The 21,052-nt window shown below is 31.8% G+C and overlaps 1 protein-coding gene across 3 annotated transcripts in view; it reads left to right on the top strand.

Moving 5' to 3' along the window:
• Window positions 1-21,052, top strand: part of Ypel (Yippee-like) — a 316,125-nt gene that overhangs the window by 61,172 nt on the left and 233,901 nt on the right. The window contains exon 2 of one of the 3 annotated variants that reach the window (XM_072529700.1): window positions 15,763-15,777. The exons of 1 other annotated variant lie outside the window; for it this stretch is intronic. The gene's annotated coding sequence lies outside the window, so the exon portion shown is untranslated. Of the gene's footprint in view, window positions 1-15,762; window positions 15,851-21,052 lie in introns of all 3 variants that reach the window. One more of the 3 variants, XM_072529698.1, reaches the window with a different exon arrangement.

Genomic DNA, 21,052 nt, shown 5'->3' on the forward strand with positions numbered 1-21,052 from the left:
GCAGATATTTATGTTGTTTAAAAAGGTTGTGAAACTGTTTTCTTGTGTCGTATTATGTTTTTATGGGGTTAGGCCACAATTGATTATAATGGAAATTACATTGTTATCAAAAAAGATATTTAAAAAATTGTGCAAAAAGTATAACCAACAAGTTCGTAACTTGGGTTATGTTTTTTAAAAACTGGCTTTTGACAATTATTGGCCCCAATCTTGTAGGCAATATCCTTCTTTTGATTGACAAAAAATCTGAGAGTGGTGCTTTTACCCTCGGAGTATCAAATTCTGACTGTTTCGTGTGTTTTATTTGTTTGTATAATCTATGTATGTTTAAATACTGTATTTTGTGTAATGGTAGATGGTGTCTGCGACTTCATTGAATTCGCTATTGTTGGTATGTTCTTGTTGTTCACTTCTTCTTTTAGCGTTGGCTAATAAAGCCTGCTACATTCTGCTGATGGGTTTGTTACACATTTTTCTTCATTAAGTAGGATGAGTTCTTTCGTGATCGGATCGATATTGATGCATCTTTCCATTGTACTCTTTTATCTGTCGTTATCCCAGGCATGTTTTCATATTTGAGATTTATTGAAGTCTTGGTTCTTGATGTATATTTCATGCTCGTTTATCCTGACATTTAGTGGTCTTGCGGTTTGTCCCATATAGAAATTGTTGTATTCGCGGGGTATTTTATAGATGTAGATGTAGTTTTTTGATCTTTGTTGTTATTGTTGGTTTTGAATGGAATAGATCTCAGTGTATTGGTTATTTTGGTTGCTGTTGTGATGTTGTATTTATTTTCTATCTAGTTCATATTTTCTGATATATCTTTTACATAATATGGTATTGTCATCTTTGAATCTCTTCTTGCGTGTGTTTCTACAGTGTTTGTGGTGTTTTGTTGTCTCATTTCTTCAATATTGTGAAATTCTTTGTTTATAAATGATATTGGTTGGTCATTTTTCGCCAAAACCTTAATTAGTAGCGTTGTTTCTTCCTCAAATGCATTTTCATTGGAGCAGGTGTTTCGGACTCTACCATATAATGATTTGATTTCATGTTTACGTTGTGGTTTGTGTGGCAGTTTAAATATCTGTTGGTGTAGTTTCTGGGCTAATTTTTTGTAAACTTCGGTCCAGAAAATGAAGTAAATTGTTATTTTCTTTTTCCATGGTAAAATTTGATTGATTTTTCTTTGTTGTTGATGTCCATCAGAAATTTATCCAATGCTTCTGGTCCGTGAGGCCAAATGAAGAATACATCATCTACATATCTCCTTCATATTGTAGGTCGTTTGTCTTATTGTATGTCTCATTATCCAATATATCTGCTAATAATGGAGAAGGATGAGCCCATAGCTAATTCGAAATTTAGCTTATAAAAATAATTATCTAGTTGAAAATATGTGTTGTGTCTACAAAGTATTAGTGGCTCCATGATAGCTGATAAACTCAGTTTGGTTTTTGTTGTCAATGGTAACATCCCTCCCTAATTTGCCTCTTACTATTTTTAAAGTGTTTTCAATGGTACATTGGTGAAAAGACTGGTAATATTAAAACTGATAGGAAAGGATAGACAATAAGTACACTACCACAACAACATTCAAAACAACCAACACACTGAGATCTATCCTGTCCAAAGAAAAAACCCAACAACGCAAGAAATATCAAAGAACTGTACCTGTACCCTGGAAATGTAACAATTTCTAAAACAATTTCAAAACAATAAAATACACAAAATAGTTAGAATTTGATATTCCGAGGGTAAAATCACTACACCCAGATTTTTTTTCAACCAAAAGAAGGCTGTTGCCTATAAGATCGAGGCCAAGTGTTAACAGCCAGATTTTTAAAAACAAAACCCAAGTTATAATTTCCGTCATGATATAAGAAATTTACACCTGTTGCCGTTACTTATCCCTCAATTATTATCTTTGCGAAAACTGTTTACTAGGAGCGGACTTTATATTATTCACCGAAATATGACCGTTAACTGCTAGTGCAAATAAATTATTAAAATTAAATTATCTACACAATGCTTCGTATTGTTGCAATACGAAATACAAAAAAAATTTGCTGTAGACGAATTAGTTTACTCATTTGAAATTAAGTTGTTTGGAATCAATTATTATCTGTTTTATATCGTTTTCACTTTAAACAAAATGGACTTCCGATAATGTCGGATATTCTTTCGCATAATTTTACGCCAAAAACGTAAAAATCTAAATGTCAAACGTTATTAACAATGTAATTTTTATTACAATCAATTGTGGCTTAACTCCATATAAACATAATATTTAATTTATGTTGTTATATCGATTTGTTCGAATAGAAAACATTTCTGATTTAGTATTATTAACGTTCTTAGAATCTTATAACGGTGATTCGGCCTTTCTTCGAATGTTTTAGGTATTTTTAACCAGGCCATTATTCGTAGAGCTTTTATGGAGAATAATATTTTAAAATTAATCTATCAGTAGTGCCGAATTTATTCGTGAGTGAAACATGTATAATTACTGTTAGAAATATTTTTCCATTATTGTTGTTTTTTTGTATAGATCGGTTTATGTAGAAACCATCTCTGATATGATTCATATATTAATTGTGCGAGTGCTAACTAACTAATAAATTGCAAAATACACAACTTATAAATTAATCAAAGAATTCAAAGCTATAACTTCCTAAAACGTACTGGGATGACGAAAACTTAATATCGATGTGTCGCTAAAACAAATAATGAAGCGTAACGTTCAAGTTTTTTACTTGAACCAAGAAATTCCAATAGTTCATAAAATTGTGATATTTTTTTAAGAAGACTCTGACATTCAGACAGTTTTTGGAATTAAATCATGGAAACTTTTAAAAGAAGTGGGTTTCAAGTAGAATATCTCTGTTACTGGAAAAACATTAATACAATGATATTTGGAAGATAGAACTGTTAGAGTTGAAACAGGAAGGCGAAGATTCAGAACTACGACCAGTCAAAGTAGAAATCCCACAGGGCTGTGTTCTGAGACCCATACTATATTTATTATATGCCTGTTATATCCATATGGCCAGAAAATATTAAACTGGCCACATTTGCAAACGACACTGCAATACTAGCAGTCGGTGAAAAATTCGAAGAAACAACTAGACACCTTCAACATGCAGTAAACAAAATAAACACTTGGAATAATAAATGGCACAAAAAATGAATGAAGGGAAATCTGCCCATATCGATTTCGCTTAGAAAAAAATAAATAATCACCCAGTTAGCCTAAACAATAAGGGCTACATTTGGATAGCAAATTAAAGTGGCAGGAACATATCAGGAAGAAAACTGAAGAACTTAAACTGAAATACAAGCTGTTATATCGGTTATTAGGTAGAAGCTCACAACTTACAAGCAAGAATAAGATATCAGTTTACAAACAACTGCTCAAACCAGTATGGTCCTATGGTTTACAGTTATGAGTTTGTATTAGTGAGAGTAACTATGCTTACCTCCAAAGAGTTTAAAACCGAATACTAAGAAACATAGTCAACGCTCCGTGGTATATCCACAACAAGATCTACATCGGGAACTTCGTATAGTAACAATTAAAGAAGAAATAAACAAGATTGCCAAGAGTCACGAAAACCGACTCCACAACCATACAAACAGGAAAGTGTTAGAACTGTTAGATAATCAAGACCTAGTCCGCACGCTCAAACGTACCAAACTTTTTGAACTTGTCTGATAGTGGTAAATGTATAAATTTCAGTTTAAATTCAGGCAGTGAACCTAGCCACAACAGTGAAGCGTGCAGCAATAATTATTAAATTCTAAGATGAACCGTTGAGAATACCTAGGACAGTAAAGTAGCAGATTAAGTTACATATAAAAATCTGGTTGAACATTAGAGGACTCCAGAAATCCCCCTGACTTATCCCATTACCAGGCGGCGCACCTTAACTGGCTCACAAACTCCATAAAATCACTTTAATCCTACACGAATTGAGTCCCAAACCCATACATGAACTGGCTTCTACCCTTTACGAAATTCCCAGAAATTGAATATCCTTCTGAAACTTGGATTTTGAGGAAAAGAGGTATAATATACATCAGAAATTAGAAATGTAGTCGTAAACAATTTATTTATTAAAGAAACTGCAACTTACAGACTATGCAGGTTGATGCCTTCTACACATATTTTTTACAAACTCAAAAGCAGTTATACGTTTTTCCTGTAAAAGACACATTTGATGTTCAACTATTCTATTTTCTGTCATTCTTTCGATGTGTTGATTCCATTCCACTTTTCTTCTTTTGGTCCACGCGTTTATTTCCTCTATACCACATCTCGCTCGTATTTCCTCACTTCTTACTCTGTCTCTTAGAGTTTGGTTTGTTATTTTTCGTAAGACTTTCATTTCTGTTGTTTCCAGTAGTCTTTGTGTTTTCGCCGTATCTGCTCTTGTTTCCGCTGTGTACGTCATTATCGGTCTTATTGTTAATTTATATATCCTGGTTTTCGTTTCCGTTGTGAGGTATTTTTTTCTCCAGATTGTGTTGTTGAGACATCCTGCTGCTCTGTTTGCCATGTTCACTTGTTTTTGTACTTCTTCTTCCACTTTTCCGTAGCTTGACAGTTTTATTCCCAAGTATTCAGTTTCCATCACTTGTTCTATTATTTTGTTATTTGCGACTAGTTTACATCGTCTCGGTTCATGTTATATTACTATGGTTTTAGTTTTCTCTGTTGAGATCTCCATGTTGTATATGAGCGCCGTATCTTCCAATTTTTTAATTAATCTTTGTAGGTCATCTTCATTTTCGGCTGTTATTATGGCGTCGTCGACGTAGCATATTATTCTTATTTCCTTTTCTCCCATTCTATATCATCTTCTATTCTAACTTTCTTTATGATTTCATCCATTATCAGATTAAATATTAATGGGCTCAGCGAATCTCCTTGTCTAATGCCAGTTTCATATTTGATAGGTTGCGATAGTTTTCCTTTACATCTTACCATAGCTATGTTATCTTTATATATACTAGCGGACCAACTCGACATCGAGTTTTTTAAATGAAATTTTTATTTTGCGAGAAAAATTAAGAGATCAGTACAAACCATATAAGCAAGAATATACATAACATTCATCAATAATAATGCAAGCAAAAATTATTATGGAAGTCGACCTCAAAACCGGAATGCAATTTTTAGTTCATCAAATGTCGACATGGATATCATTTAGCAGTTAATTTTGCATGCTGATCACGAATCCGGTGTCAGATTTGCTTTATCTTGACGTTTTATGCGCGTTTCGGGTCACTTCCGGTGTCGGATTGCAACCGGAAGTACATATTTAGATTCTTCTCGACGAGACCTTTCGATCCATATATAGATTGTGGGGTCTAAAACTTAAAGTAAATTTTAACTTCCGGTTATCTCAAAACCGGAAGTGAATTTTTGTACCAAAAGTATATCTTGACAATCTCATACGTAATACTAATAATATTCCGAAAAAATATTTTAATTATCTAATATGGTTTTTGAGTAAAGTGGTGGACAAGAAAAGGACTTAGCGTTTTAGTATATAAGATTCTCAATGGTTTTTACTAAATCCAGTGATATTCCCTTTTCATATAATAAATGTATCGCGTCCCGAATTCTCACTCTATCAAACGCTTTTTTCAAATCTATCAGGCACATATATGCTGGTTTATTGTATTCCAGCGACTTTTCTTTTATTTGTCTTATTACAAAAAGTGCATCCGTGCATGATCTTCCTGTCCGAAATCCTTGCTGTTCCTCTTGCAGAGATATTCGTTCGTTTATTTTTGTCGCTATTATTCGTGTTGTCAATTTGATTGTTGTATTTAATAGATTTATTGCTCGATAATTATTGGGATCTTTCTTATCTTCTTTTTTGAAGAACATCACCATGATCGCTCTCCTCCATTCATCTGGTATTCTGTTCGTGGTGATTATTTTATTAATAAGAAGTTGCAGTTGTTGTACAAGGTGATCACCTCCATATTTTAAGAGTTCATTTGGTATTTGATCTTTTCCTGGTGACTTTCTGTTTTTTAATTTGTTTATTCCTTCTTTCACATCGTTTTGGGAGATTTCGGTCTTTTCCTCAGTTATTATATTTGGCGTTTCTGATAAAGGTTCTTCGTTTTGTTTTTTAAACATGTCTGTCAGGAAGGCCACCCATGTATTCTCTTGTATGTGTTCTATTTCAACTAGTTCTTTCATTTCGCTTCTTTGTTGTCTTATGAAGCGCCATACTTGTTTCTGTTGTCCATAGAAATCCATATCTCTAGTCCTTTTGTGAATCTTTCCCAGTAATCTGTTTTTGTTTTTCTTACCAATTGATGAGTTTTAGTTCTTATTCTTTTATATTCTTCATATGATTCATTCGTTTTTTTTTCTGACTTATATTTTAGGAAAGCTACCTGTTTCATATAATTAAAGTTCTTATTGCCTAACAATCGTTTAATGATAACAACAAAACTACACAACAAATCTTTTTAACTTCCAATATATGAGAGTGTCGTAATACCAAAGAACTTAGAATTCATAGCTATATTAGCTTAATGAGTCACTAACTAAAAATATTCTTAAAAATCATACAGAATCGAATTTATTAAAAATGTGAAATATACATAGACTCTCAGTTTGGATTGGAAACCAGAGAGGCGTTGTTTCCGATTCAAACACTCATTCAAAAATGCCTCGATCGCCAAAAGAAAGTATGTCTCTGTTTCATCGACCACCAGAAGGCTTTTGATAGAGTCCAGCAGGTAAAAATCTGGTGTCCGACAAAACTTTGTCATGTCTCAATTTCTCTTTAACTTGAACTATGAATGCATATTCAAACAAGCCCCCAGACGACCAATGTTTACGGGGGAATAAATGTTTGTTTTATTAGGAGAGCTATTACTTTAAACGATTACTGTAATTTAAAGTAATACACATATCTGAATCTGAGAGAATAGATTTTTTCTCCCTATCTATATTAACTATCCGTTAACGGTAATTTTATAATTATTTTGAACTAGATACAACATATTTTCGGTCAAATATCAGTTGTAGAAAAAAGTTAGAATATTAATAAAAGCATATATTATTCTCGAAAAAAAATCAAATAACCACTAGACGGCGCTGAAATTGATATAAAAATAAACGAAATATATATATTAACAATATCAAACGATACCGTTCTGATGGCAGAAAAAATAGAAGAAAAAAATTACAAAATATACTATACTATAAATAGACAGAGTTATAGACAGAGTTAATAATGTAAGTGAAGTGATGAGATCTTCAAAAAACTAAATTAATTGTGATTAGCAAAACCGATGAAAATTGTCGCATTAACCTGAATAACACTCAATTATAACAAGTTCACAAATTCAGATACTTAAGAGTAGTACTAAATGATAAGTGGGATCCAGTTATAGAAATAAAAACACAAATAGAACAGGGTAAGAACATGTACAATCAATAGAAGCAAATTATCTATAACTGAAAACTAAGCTTAGAGATTTAGGGCTGAAGGGGAGTAGGCAGAAAAGCCATGATATAGCAACTTGTGGAAATTATTTTTAAAACTGTTCGCCACTAGCATGGGTTTTCCCAATCTCAGGTTTTCTCTTTCCCAATTTCAGTAGCTTGCATTTTCTGCGACGATATGATCAAGTACAAGCAAGGCCCAAAACTATCAGTAAACTAATTTAAAATAAGTTTGCGGCGAAGGGTATACGAATTTAACGAATGATGGAAAAATCCAATTTACCTACCCAAATTTCCAAGAATTTCTTCGGGAGCCAAGTCACGCAAACCCTTTTATCCTTAGAGAGCTTATTACCTGCAAGCGGGAGCCAATTCATGTGCTCCCTTATAAAGGTTCAATTGGGTCAGTTAGTTTTTCTACTTTTACTTTTATTGTGTTAATCTGGTAGATATTTTCGATCGTTTTTATTATTTCTAGAGGTTTCCTCTTGCCTCAATAATTGAATAACGTCCGTTATATATATATATATATATATATATATATATACATATATATATATATATATATATATATATATATATATATATATATATATATATATATATAAATATATAGTAGGACCACTTGGATTATAAGGTTTTATAGTTTTATTCCTTTTTATTATTAAAATTTTGAGATTCACTTAGTGAGATTCTATGATTTGATATTATGATAAGACTTCAGAACGTCTCTGAATGTAATAAAGACTTGACGTAAAGAATTTGTTTAGTATTCTTTAATTTTAGAAATACAAATTGAGTTAAAAAGAAATGGCAAGAAAAAGAGTAAAGAAACTCAAATACTAAATAACCAAAATATTGTTTACAACTAATTAAACTACAAAATAAATTAATTAGATTTTTCCAGTTCATGACACATGTTCATGTTTATAAACATACACAATTCCGATAAAATTCATTCGGTGTCAGTATCCTGCGAAGCAAACACATTTTTTTAATAATTAAGTTAAACCATTTTCTTGGTAACATGCTTGTACTCTTTTAAATATGCAAAAAGCAATTTGTCAGTCACAGTATCCAATTTTGTTGTATCAAGGTCAAGTCATTTTGAGTTCGTAAATAAGCGCTAGAATGCTATTGCCAATCTTGTTAAATATTCATAATCTCATTAGAAATATATTGTGTGGCGCCCCAGATATAGTTACACATATACAAAATATAGGTATTTGATATTACTTCAGATTTTAATCTAAATATTATTCAAACTAATAAAATCTAGACTTTTATGACGTCTTGTGTTCCGTTTTCTATCTACGCCAACCAATTATTTGTTAGTTAGATTCGGCCCGGTCTTATTTTTCTACGCTAATTGCGTTTACCTTTTTATAGTATATATTTGACATTCTTGTGTTTCTTGTCCCAATTATTATTAATATCCAGACTTAACCCTCATGGGTCCACGGCCTTATAGTGATTTTAACTAAGGTACAGTCCATTTATCTAGTTAATTTACAAGTTCGTGTGAAATCTCGTTTGTTATATGCCACTTATTGTGGCATAGGTTATTTCGTAACATAGCTTGTATTTCTTATTTTTCAGCATATTATCCAAGACATATTTACCGTAAAAGAGGTTGTCGGTTTGAAGAAGTCCCAGTTGATTGGCTAGTTCTTGATGAAGTATCTTTTCTACTTAGCCATGTGGTTCTTTATAATGAGCTCCGACCAATGCCTGGTAATGCCTTGATGATGTGTTTTATGTAGTTTTTGGTTTGGATTACCTGATCCTAAATGACGAGTAGGAACTCTCCTTCGGGAAATATCTGTACTGTCTAATTAATAGTTCGACGCTGACTGCCAACATAGTCCTAGCTCACTACATTGGGGTGCCGCCCATGAAGAGGTTTCCCATCCATATGCACATTTTTTCCTTCTTAAATAAATGGTTAACTTGTTTGTCTAATTGCTGAACTGTATCTATGTCCTCTTCCTCATAGATACTGCGGCAATACTACTACAATGTAGACTTTTTATATTCGGTTTAGTTCACTTAGCTATAATAATGAGTAGCTAAGCGCGGAACATACGTATGCATTTAATTCTTTAAACTTTTAAACAAACCTTTCCTCTGCTTTTATTTAGAATATAACACTTGTTAAGTCCGAAGTACATATCAATATCACCAGTAGATCAAAATGTGCAAATATTCTAATGTATAAGCTTCTACGGGGAAGACTTCAGTGTTCATAATGTCTAACAGCGTTTTCGCTTCGTTCAAAAGTTTATTCTTGGTTTCGTTTCGTGTTGTGGTCTAAGTGAGTTTAGACCATTATACTCTTACGTGTCATTTTGCTTATCAGATCATCATGTAATTCTTGTCACCTGTAAAAATTACCAGTCGAGTTTCTTGTGTACCTTGGCCTATTGGTTATTAAGCTCTCGTTCGACTTCCCGTTTCTTAGTATTGCGTCTAGCCTCTGGAATTAGGTTGTGGGATCAGGTTGTTATCGAGTATGAATAAAAGTTGTTTATAAATGTTGTTCTAGTTAGTTTATTGACTAGTATGAAATCTGGTTTATTTTGTGTCACTGGTTTGTCTGTGAGCATAGTGCGATCCGAATATAACTGTAGTTGCCATTCTCAAGCATAATATCATGCTTGATAATCATTATTGATTGTAAATAATATTGTTATTAACTTTTATACTTAATTTTCGTAAGTAACACATTAACATTAATGTTTGAGTTTCGCCAAAGCTTTATCTTGCGAAAATTCCAGTTTCTTGCCAATAGTACTTACTCTCATAACGGCAGGCACCGCGATTTACTCATAGAATTCCCAGCGATTCTTTTGACGTCGTCTGTCTATCGTGTAGGTGGTCTGCCTCTGCTTCTTTGTGTTCTATTACTTCCACCTATATTAGTTCGGTAGATAACGCGAGTATGAAATGACAAAGATAACTTATGAATGAATGAATGTTGTCGTTTCAGCTCTATTCACAGAGCGGCCCATACCTTATTTAATCTATTCTTATGTCTATAGATTTACTACAGGATGATCTATCACTGTTTAACACTTTTTTGTTATCTCCAGGATCAAAACAATTTCATTGAGATTTATCAGGTTTAACATGTTGAATCATTTAGCTTGTTCCACCGTTCATTTTAATATCATTAAAATTTATCTAGTTGGACTTATCTGTCATAGTTGGTAAAAAATGCTTTCTAATCGTTCTAGACCAGTTTTAACATATTTCTGAACCAACTTATGAGACAGTGATACATTTATTATATTAATGTTCCTTATGCGCACATTTAACATTGAAAGTTGAAAAATACAAAAAAGTGTGATTGTGACGAATAGTCAATGAGCCAACAAGCAAATAGCATAGATAGATAAAAACGTGAACCAGTTTTGAAATTTTAGCTAAGATCAGAATTTTACAAAAATAGACGTACATTGCCATATTTTTATTTATTTAGAACAAAATCTGATATAATGTCAATATTATAAGATTTGTATCTAACAATCAGACCAAAAATATTTGTAAATGCTTTGGGCCTTACATATATTTGAATATAATAGACACAAGCAGTTCAAAACGGATAATAAATTAAAATGGTACAGAAGCATACATTTGTGAGACTACATACTACACCTGTCCTGATAGGTGTTGATGCAGTTGTTATTCAGTCAGACGTATCTTTCACAATTTTTACTTCATATGGTTTCTCAAAATAAAAGTCCAGACTGATTTTCGGATAATTCTGTCCCGGATCCATCAGTTTTCATGATATGGCTACATAATATTTTACGAAGTCGGTGTACAAATGTAAATTCTATAAGAGAAACACTCGTTCATAATTGTTTATTTAGGTGCTGGTATTATTTTTATACGAAAATAAGTTATATGTAAAATTTATCAATTAATATCAATATTGTGTGTGTATGCAATCTTACGGTACCTGTGATGTTGAACTAACACTTCTTCTTCTTCCACAGTGCACTGGGGGAACTCAGGGGGGCAGAATATTCTTAAAGTTGCCTAGTTAAGTTTACACAAAAAAAACGGGAGTGTTTATCGCGCTGATCTATACAAGTCTGCCACTGAGGTGCGTGTCGTCTCGTAGCTTCGCTTCCCTTAACTTAAGTCTCACAGGGCCGTATCATGGTTACGTATATAAGACATACACACGCGGCAATTAAAGAATTAAATATAAAATAAAATAATAAGAAATACTTAATAAAAAATAAGAATATGTGTGGAGGGACATGTCGGCATTCTTGAGATTTGGGTCATTTTTTGAAACAGAACACCCATCAAGTTGAGATTTGTCTAACTCTTAAGTCCTTTCTAGTTACTAATATGAAACACCGTCAACTAACGATTAAATGACAATAAAGATAAACTGACATAGAAAGTTAACCCGAACTCAAAAGTTAAAATGCTGAAAACAATACATCTGCCACAGTTTAATGCAAGGCGTTATTCAGAACAGAGTTGATGGTATAATTTAAAAGTAAAATCATTACTAAAGATTCGAGGGCCGAACAAACATTAGTGGATAAGAATTATTTCAGTCTGCTCAATTACAGAAACTTTTAATAAGTTGATAACCTTAATTCTAAAGAAATTTAAATGAAAAGAGTATATTTTTCGTCTTTTAAACCTCACTTTGTATAATACACGAAAACCGATACTTTTAGACCTTTCATTTCTTATTTTATTATTAAAATATAAATAGTAGAACTTTGGTCATGGGTTTTAAAAATTAATTACAGACTGATCCGTTTTTATTTCCCTAAAGCGAGTTCGTGTAAAACATGAAAACAACCACCTACGCTTTCTTTACCGGTTTAACCATGAAATATGTCAGTAGAAGTGGTATTCCAAATGTTTGGATAATTATTTCGTGAAATATGAATTATTGTTCTTTAAAGGGACACTAATAAATTAAAATACTGTCGATATGTATTTGTATACTTTTTGTATACTATATTCGGAAATATAATATCCATAGTTACTCCAGTCGTAAGAGACGAAAATGCCACTGTACCTCTAAAAATCATACGAACAAGCTGAATTTTGCTGAGCGTATTAATTTTGGGACCTTAAAAAATATGCAAAGAAGTTTACCATTTTTACCCCCGGGCTTCCCCCTAAAACCGCACAAGAATCTGTACAACGTAGAAAAAAATGTTTTAAATAAAAAATGTAGCTGAGATAATTTTAAACAAAAATGTTTATAAGCATTTTTTGTGTAGAATGAACCGTTCTCTTAGAAACAACGCTTGAACCTAATGTATAGAAATAAATAGTGTTAAAAATGTAAAGTAGTGATAAATAGTTAATTAACCCTCTAACATCCCTTAAATACCACATGACGATCGTTTTATAATACAAGTAGGTAAATACTGCATTTGCTTAAACCATGGTAGACAATTAGTATGCGGTCATCCGAGCGAATTTGAATAAAATTAAATCTGTTTTTTGACTACAAAAGAGAACTAGTGTGTTCCGAACGTAATATTTTTATAACAAATGCATTTGGAGAAAATCACTTTTGTATACATCTACCTTTGTGTCTTTTAGATAGGTTTTAGCGCCTACTGCCGAGGCTCTTTCGGATCGGCGTCTTGTTTTAACTGTTATTTAAACCTTTTTCCTGACTGCCAGGCTCATGCTCGCTTACTGACCTTTTTTGCTGAGCTTATTCGCATATTTACTGACTACTTATCGGTAGTTTCCCTTTATCTTCAGAAGTATTTTATGATCGACCTCGATGGTTTCTGGATTACTGATGATGCTTCTTTGTTTTTTATTCTTGCTTCACTTTTGTCCCATGAGAAGCTAAGCAGAGAATGTTCACTCCCGGGAGAAGTCTAGTGAGACCTTGATGTTGTCTGATACCCGGTGTTTGAACGGTTCTTAGCTTCCACTTTGTTGTACTTTTCTCTCGATATCGTTCTGTCTTCTCGAGGTCGGTATAATTTTAATTTAATAAGAATATAAAAAATAGATTTATTTTTTTAACAATGAAATCAAAGTAATACAAAATAAAAATCTTGCATCTAATGAACAGTCGAGAGTTCTTTGAGGTAGTTCGGTTATCTGGTAGTACTTATCTCTTAAGGTCACATAAGATAAAGTTGGATAGATGTACTTGTTGTTTGGTCTGAATATGCTGATCCTGGTTTGTCGTGGTCGTCTGTAGTATCTGGTGGAACAAAGATTCCTGCTTTCCTGGGACGACTAGAAAATAAAGAAGAAAAAACAGAAATCCAAAAACATGCTACAATATAACCTCAAACCTGTTGACAAAATTCTAAATTAAACAATTGATGCAATAAAGAATGCCAACAACTCAAGAGTAGCTGACCAAAAACATAAATAAAGGAAATGTGGGAAACATGCTATATAACAAGAATATAAAGAAAGGAATATACAAATCTTGATGAGCAATGCAAATAAAACAACCTGAAAACTATATTAAAAATATCACTTTAGACAGGGAAGCAAAGCAATATTTAAACAAGCATAAAATTGTATTAAATAAAGCCGTACCAGAACTGCAAATTAAAATATTACTTACCCCGTTAACTGAGACTTTAGGTTCAGATGTTATTCAGAATAAAAATGAATCCTTAGGGCTTTGAGATACATTGTTAATGAGTGGGGGAGGTTCCATCCGTTATAGTATCAGGTACAGGGTGTCCTGACAAAGGAAGACCAGAGATTCCTCAGATAACTTTAAGACAATTTAACCCAATTCACCTAGTCCGAAAATGCTTCCTAAGGGAGCTAGAGCTCTTTGAAGATGACGCCTTGTTCATGACGACGAACAATTTTCAAATCGATTTTTCTAAAAAACGGTGTATCAGATCAGGTGTAAAGACAAAAAAGTTATACGTTAAAATAACCGTTGACCTACACAAAACGGACGCCTATGATCGTTACTAGAAATTTGCAATTAATGAAATCGATTCAACTCTGGAGGATAAATAAGCGTACCAGTTTTCGTTTTTCTAAATAGAAGCGTTTTGGAGGTAATTAACAAAAACCAATTACAAGACAAAATTTTAAGAGATAGGAAGCAAAACGGTAGAAAGCTCCCAGGAAGATCATTAAAGATATGGAAAGACAGCTGATAATCGAAATCAAAAATAGGACTAAATATTTCCCAACAAATAAAGGTCATACACTTAACGTTTAAAAATAAGTAGAAGATGAACTGGAACTATTAACTTTATAACTACGTTTCGCTCGTCCCAGTTTGATATGTCACACTCTGTAAATATTGATTGCGGCCTCTATTATTATAAATTATTGTAAGGCATTATAAAGCCATTATAAAGTATTTTACCAGTTAGAATACAAAATTCATCTCTATCTATCTATATAAGGATTTTTACAGCTGTCGCCGCCTTCCTTCTTTCAGCCAACGTCTTCAGTCCTTTCTGTTCTACCATTCTCCATCTCTTAAGTCTCGTCTTTCCATGGCCTCGTCCACTTCATCCCTCCATGATCTTCGGGGTCTACCTCTTTTCCTCCTTCCTATTGGGCTCCAATCCGAAATCTTTGCTATCCACCTTGTATGATCTGTCCTTCTCACATGTCCATACCAAATTAAACGTTTTTCTTCGATGTAGCTGAGTATGTCTTGTTCTACTGCCATTCTTCGTTTTATCTCATCATTTCTGATGCGATCCATTTTTGTCACTCTGCAGCTTCTTCTCATGAACTCTATTTCAGTTGCTGTGATTTTGGACCTGTTTCGTTTATTTATTACCCAATTATCTGCTCCATAGGTCATTATACTGTGTACCAAGGTGTTATAAATACTCTTCTTTGTATTTCTGGTAATCTGTCTATCCCACAGTACCCCGTTCATTTGTTTAATACATGTTCTTGTCTGTGCTAATCTGCTGAACAAAATTCAGTTCCACTTATTTTAAAACACACACACACACACACACACACACATATATATATATATATATATATATATATATATATATATATATATATATATATATATATATATACATATTATATATATATATATTATATATATATATATATATATATAAATGTATATATATATATATATATATATATATATATATATATATATATATATATTATGACTTAATTTGGATTTTCTTATATTACTGTAAGACAGTTGTATTTTTTATTCATTCTTATAGTATCACCAACTTTGATTTTCTAACAATCAAACACCAAAAATTCAAAAGTTTTAAAAAACTCTCTTTTTTCAGGTACACCCAGTAGAGGTAGGATTTTCTAGTGATAAAAAATTCTAGGAAATCTACAGAGATAACTGAAAGTAAAACTAAATTTTTACAGGTATTTATTTTTATTTTTATTTTGTTTAATTATTTTGGGTTTTCATATTTTTTTTATTTTCCGAATTTTGGCACTAAATATGTGCGGCATTAGTGGAAGGATGTCCAGTTACTAATATGTCGAAAAAAATATTTAGGTAAAAGTGGGAGCATAGACAGGGCCATACTATAAAAATATTTTCAAATATACGGGGCATCCATATTAATAGGTTGGGACAAACATCTTTTTTTACACACTGTATATTTTAACATTTTTTAATCCTTATCGATGTTTTTGTATTTTAAATATAAGGTGTGGCAGTGTTACACGAGGTATTTTAGAAGATAATTCATTTTTTTTATTAATTTCGTAGCAAAATTAATACTCTGGAGAATTGTAGAGATTTGGCATCAAAAAACATATTTTTGTTCAAAAGATTTTTAATGTAGTCTACGATTATCTAAAATTTTAACATAGCGAATATTTAATTTTGATATGCAGGGTTGGTCAAAACTTAAACTGAGTATTTTCTTAGTTTTCTTTAATGAATCACCCTGTATTTTAACATTTTAATTAAATGTATTTTATGATACTTTATTATTGATTAAGAATTCTAATCATGTATGCATAATAATCTAGACTGATCCTTAACTTGTTAGTACTGGATGAGATATCAAAATACTAATTTTTTTAAGGAGGAACGTATTGATGTGGTTTTTGTGGCAGGAGGGTATAACAAAAATGTGCTACCAGCAACAAGAATTTATCATCAGCAATTTCCAGATACACGACAACCAAAAAGAAATGCTTTTTTCAAAGTTTACTAGAATTGTTTCAACGAACTGGACATCAAATCAAAACTATTGTAAATGAAGGAAATGAATTAAATGTAATCCTTAATATCACTGAGACTCCGCATATTAGTACGGGGGAAATTGTACAGGCTTTTGAACTTAGTGGTCGTAATGTAGGAATAATTTTAAAACAGAACAAGATGCATCAATGTTTTGTATAGTTACACCATGAGCTTAAGGAGGATAACCATAATAAAAGAGTAAAATTTTGTTGGTTGACACAGCAATAAATTCAGAATGATGGATTTTTCTTGTAATACATTTTATTTGGAGTTGAAGCTAGTTTCCACAAAAATAGTATTACATACAGACATAATTTCCACTATCACTCAACTTCTATAGTGTATTTTTATGTATGAGAGAGTAATAAAACAATAAATTATGTATGCAAATCCCTAAACTGTTGATACGGGTGACTCAATGAAAAACAGATATTTGTCAACAAGTTTACAGAAGTATATAGGAAAACAATTTTAAATTGAGTATGACCACCAGGTATAAAGGTTGGAGCAGAATAGAATACAATAGTTGTGAGGGTTACTAATCCCTAAATAAGGTTGCCAGTGTCGGAGTGATGGAGGTTAACAGGTACTAATGAATTTGCAAGAAATGTAAGATGTTTATTTTATTGGTTATATATAACCAATAAAAGTTTAATAAGTACCTACCTATTTGCAAAATAAAGTTTAATTCTTTAGATAAAATAAAACGTTTTATTTTATCTATTTGCAAAATAAAGTTTAATTCTTTGCCTATTTGCAAAATAAAGTTTAATTCTTTAGATAAAATAAAACGTTTTATTTTATCTGAAATGAGTGCATTCCACGAAGTAAGGGTTTCAACAATCAAACATTTAATTCTTTAATTCCAGGAATCTACGACAGTAATTGACTAGATAATTACCTTCTAAACTTATTCCACAGAAAATGTGATAGTGAGTTTTTCCATTTTGTATATAGGAAGGTCCAAGTGGCGTATTCAAAATTCTTAACAGTTCACTAAAAGTAGGTACTTCAGTTGCAAGGTGCAGTTTATTGTGTATACTAGTGCTATGGAAAATTTGGAAGTGCCGTGTAAACGCCGAAAAATTGGTCCTTTAACAGTTAATGAAAAAACATTAATATTTAATTGTTTTAAATCATTTACAGACAAACGTTTATGTGAAAGTGTTGATGAGACCGTTGAGTTAGTTAGCAGTACACTTGGTGTTGGGAAATCTACGATTTACAGAGTTATTAAAGAATAGAAATGTGGTAGTTTTCAAATGCCACGTAATGCTCCAGGGAAACCAAAATTTCAAATAGAATATCATTTTAAAGAAGGACTTCGACGGAAAGTGCTTGAATTCTTCTTTAGACAAGAATTTCCAACATTGGATAAAGTTCTTGTCTCAGTTCGAGATGATAAGGATTACCCAGAAATGAGTCGAAGTACGTTATGGAAACTTTTAAAAGAAATAGGCTTCCGCTGGAAAAAGAATCCCAGAAAGTCTATTTTATTAGAAAGAAGCGATATTGTCATATGGAGAAGACATTTTCTAAGAACCATAAAGAAAATGAGAAACCAAAAAAGAAAAATATTTTATCTTGATGAAACATGGATCAACGAGGGTCATACACCAAATAAATTTTGGCAGGATGAAACTGTTACAAGTCAAAGGCACGCTTTTGTAAATAACTTATCTACTGGTTTAAACCCACCATCAGGAAAGGGACGCAGGCTGATAATAGTACACATTGGCAGTTCAGACGGTTTTGTTGAAGGTGGTTTATTAACTTTTGAATCAACTCGTACCGGTGACTACCATGAAGACATGAACGCTGATGTCTTTCAAGAATGGTTCGAACAAATGATAGATCTTCTTCCTAAGAACTGTGTAATAGTAATGGATAATGCAAGTTATCACTCCAGACTTATAGAAGGACTGCCCACAATTAAGTGGTTAAAAAAAGACTTGCAGAATTGGCTGAGTTCAAAAAATATTACGTACCATCCCGGATCTATAAGAAAGGAACTTTATTCGTTGTGTGCCCTTCATAAAGAAAAATTTAAAAAATGCAAAATTGATGAAATTGCCAAAAATCGTGGAATGACAGTACTTAGATCCCCACCATATCATTGTGAATTAAACCCGATTGAACTGGTATGGGCACAGATAAAGAGTGAAGTTTCAAGAAAAAATACCACTTTTAAAATTCATGATGTTAAACAGTTGTTTTTGGAGGCCTTAAATAATGTAAAACCTGAAAACTGGGAAAAGGCAGTAAATCACACTATTAAAGAAGAGGAAAAAATGTGGAAGCTGGACAATATTACTGATAAAATGATCGAGCCAGTTATTATAAATCTTGGTTCTGAAAGTTCATCTTCTGAATCTGATTTGGATTTGTAACAAGTAGCTGTAAGTTTTATATTAATATTTTTATTCATCTATTTAACATACCTTAGACGGTTTTAAAAACTCTTTTTCTCTTTTGTAATTTTTAAAAATTAAAAAAAATGTGAATTTTTTAAAACCCTTTTTAATGTAGGCCAGTCAGTTCTAATATAGTGTGTGATAAAAGAGGTCACTTTTGTTTACATACACATAACACTTTATAACACTGAAATAATTCATTTATTTTTTACAATTATTCAAAGTAATTTTTCAATTAATCTTGAGCACGCCCATGGAGTGGTCGGAGCTACCAGTTAAAATTATTCTAATTACTCTCTCGTTCATAAAAATAAACTATAATTAACACCATATTTTGAACGGTAGTCAAACAACATAATCATATAATGTTTGGGCTGAAATTCCTGGAAATTATGTCAGATTACCCTTGTTTTTTGAGAATCATGTGAACGGAAAAATGTATCTATATCTTTTTGACAACGAATTGCCGGAATTATTTTAAGTAGTACCGCTGAACTTACGTGAGAGAATGCGGCTATGGAAGGAAAGAAGCGAGAAGGTGGCATCCATGATCTCCAGAATTTTAGCTGGAGAGCTGGATTTTATTTTTTGAGGCCAAATAAAATATAAAGTGAATAGAATGTATAAACACCAGCTACAATTAAAGAAGATATAAATAAGAGAATTAGAAATGAATGTATGAGAGTAAACAGAAATGTATTAACAAGTGTAAGTCACTTTTTTGAAGATCGCTTGCGACTGAATATTGGCGGAGGCCATTTTGGATATTTATTATAAATTCAATGATTTTTTTGTTATTTTTTTTTTAAGTAAATATTTTGTTTTACATTTAATTTTATTTGTATAATAAACGTCACTTTACTTTTAACTACTTAGGTATTTTGATCTTATTAAATATTAACAAATTAACGATCAGTCTAGATTATTATGTATTTTTTTACGGCCAACCTAATAAAATTTCATCTAATTTTTGTTGCAATTAATGTTTGGCCCAAAAAATCACGAATAACTCACAAATTAAAGTAGTTAGTTATAGGGAATGATTAATAAAAAATAAAGTATCATAAGATAACATTTCAGTACAATACTGAAATACAGGGTGTGTCATTTAATAAAATTCAGAAAATACTTATTCCAATTTTCGACTAACCCTGTATACAAAAATTAAATATTTCGCTATGTTAATACTTGTAGACAATGGACAATTGAAAATCTTTTGAACATAAATATATTTTTTGATGTCACATCTCTTCAATTCTACAGGGTGTTAATTTTGCTACGAAATTCATGAAAAAACGAAATTATCTTTTAAATTACCTCGTAGAACACTGATAAATCTTATACTGAAAAAACGAAAAATTCAGGAAGAGTCCAAAAATGTAAAAATATACAGGGTGTTCCGTTATAAAAAATATATAAGTTTGTTCCACCCTCTTAATTTGGGTGGCCCTGAATATTTGAAAATATTTTTGAAGTATGGTCCTATTATTTATGCTGCAAATTTTACCTAAATTATTTTTTTTTTCGTATGTCTTACGACAAATGAGTAAATGTACATCATCGCACTAATACCACACCCTATATACATTCAAATACTAGGTACGTAATTGTGGTATCTAATGGAAATTTTTATAAAAAGGAAAATAAAATTCTGCAATTAGAGTACTTTAAGGAACATTATTAAATAGAATTTAAATTCTCATTACATTTTTCCTTTTTACGATACAACAAAGACAAGATTTTATTTGTGTGAACAACTTAACAACGTTCATGCGTACCATAGCACACGTTTGTGTGTGTATTGTGTGAGCGCGAACCCACTCTAACCTTAATTGTTGCGATATACCGCCAAGGCAAACTTCTAATAAGCTTTCGGATATGCTCCTGTCATATTCCTTACTATTACTCCAACCAAATATCAGTGAGTTGTCTAATGGTCTATGATAGAGTAGG

The sequence above is a fragment of the Diabrotica undecimpunctata genome, chromosome 4, assembly GCF_040954645.1.
Source record: "Diabrotica undecimpunctata isolate CICGRU chromosome 4, icDiaUnde3, whole genome shotgun sequence".
Classification (NCBI taxonomy): Eukaryota; Metazoa; Arthropoda; class Insecta; order Coleoptera; family Chrysomelidae; genus Diabrotica; species Diabrotica undecimpunctata.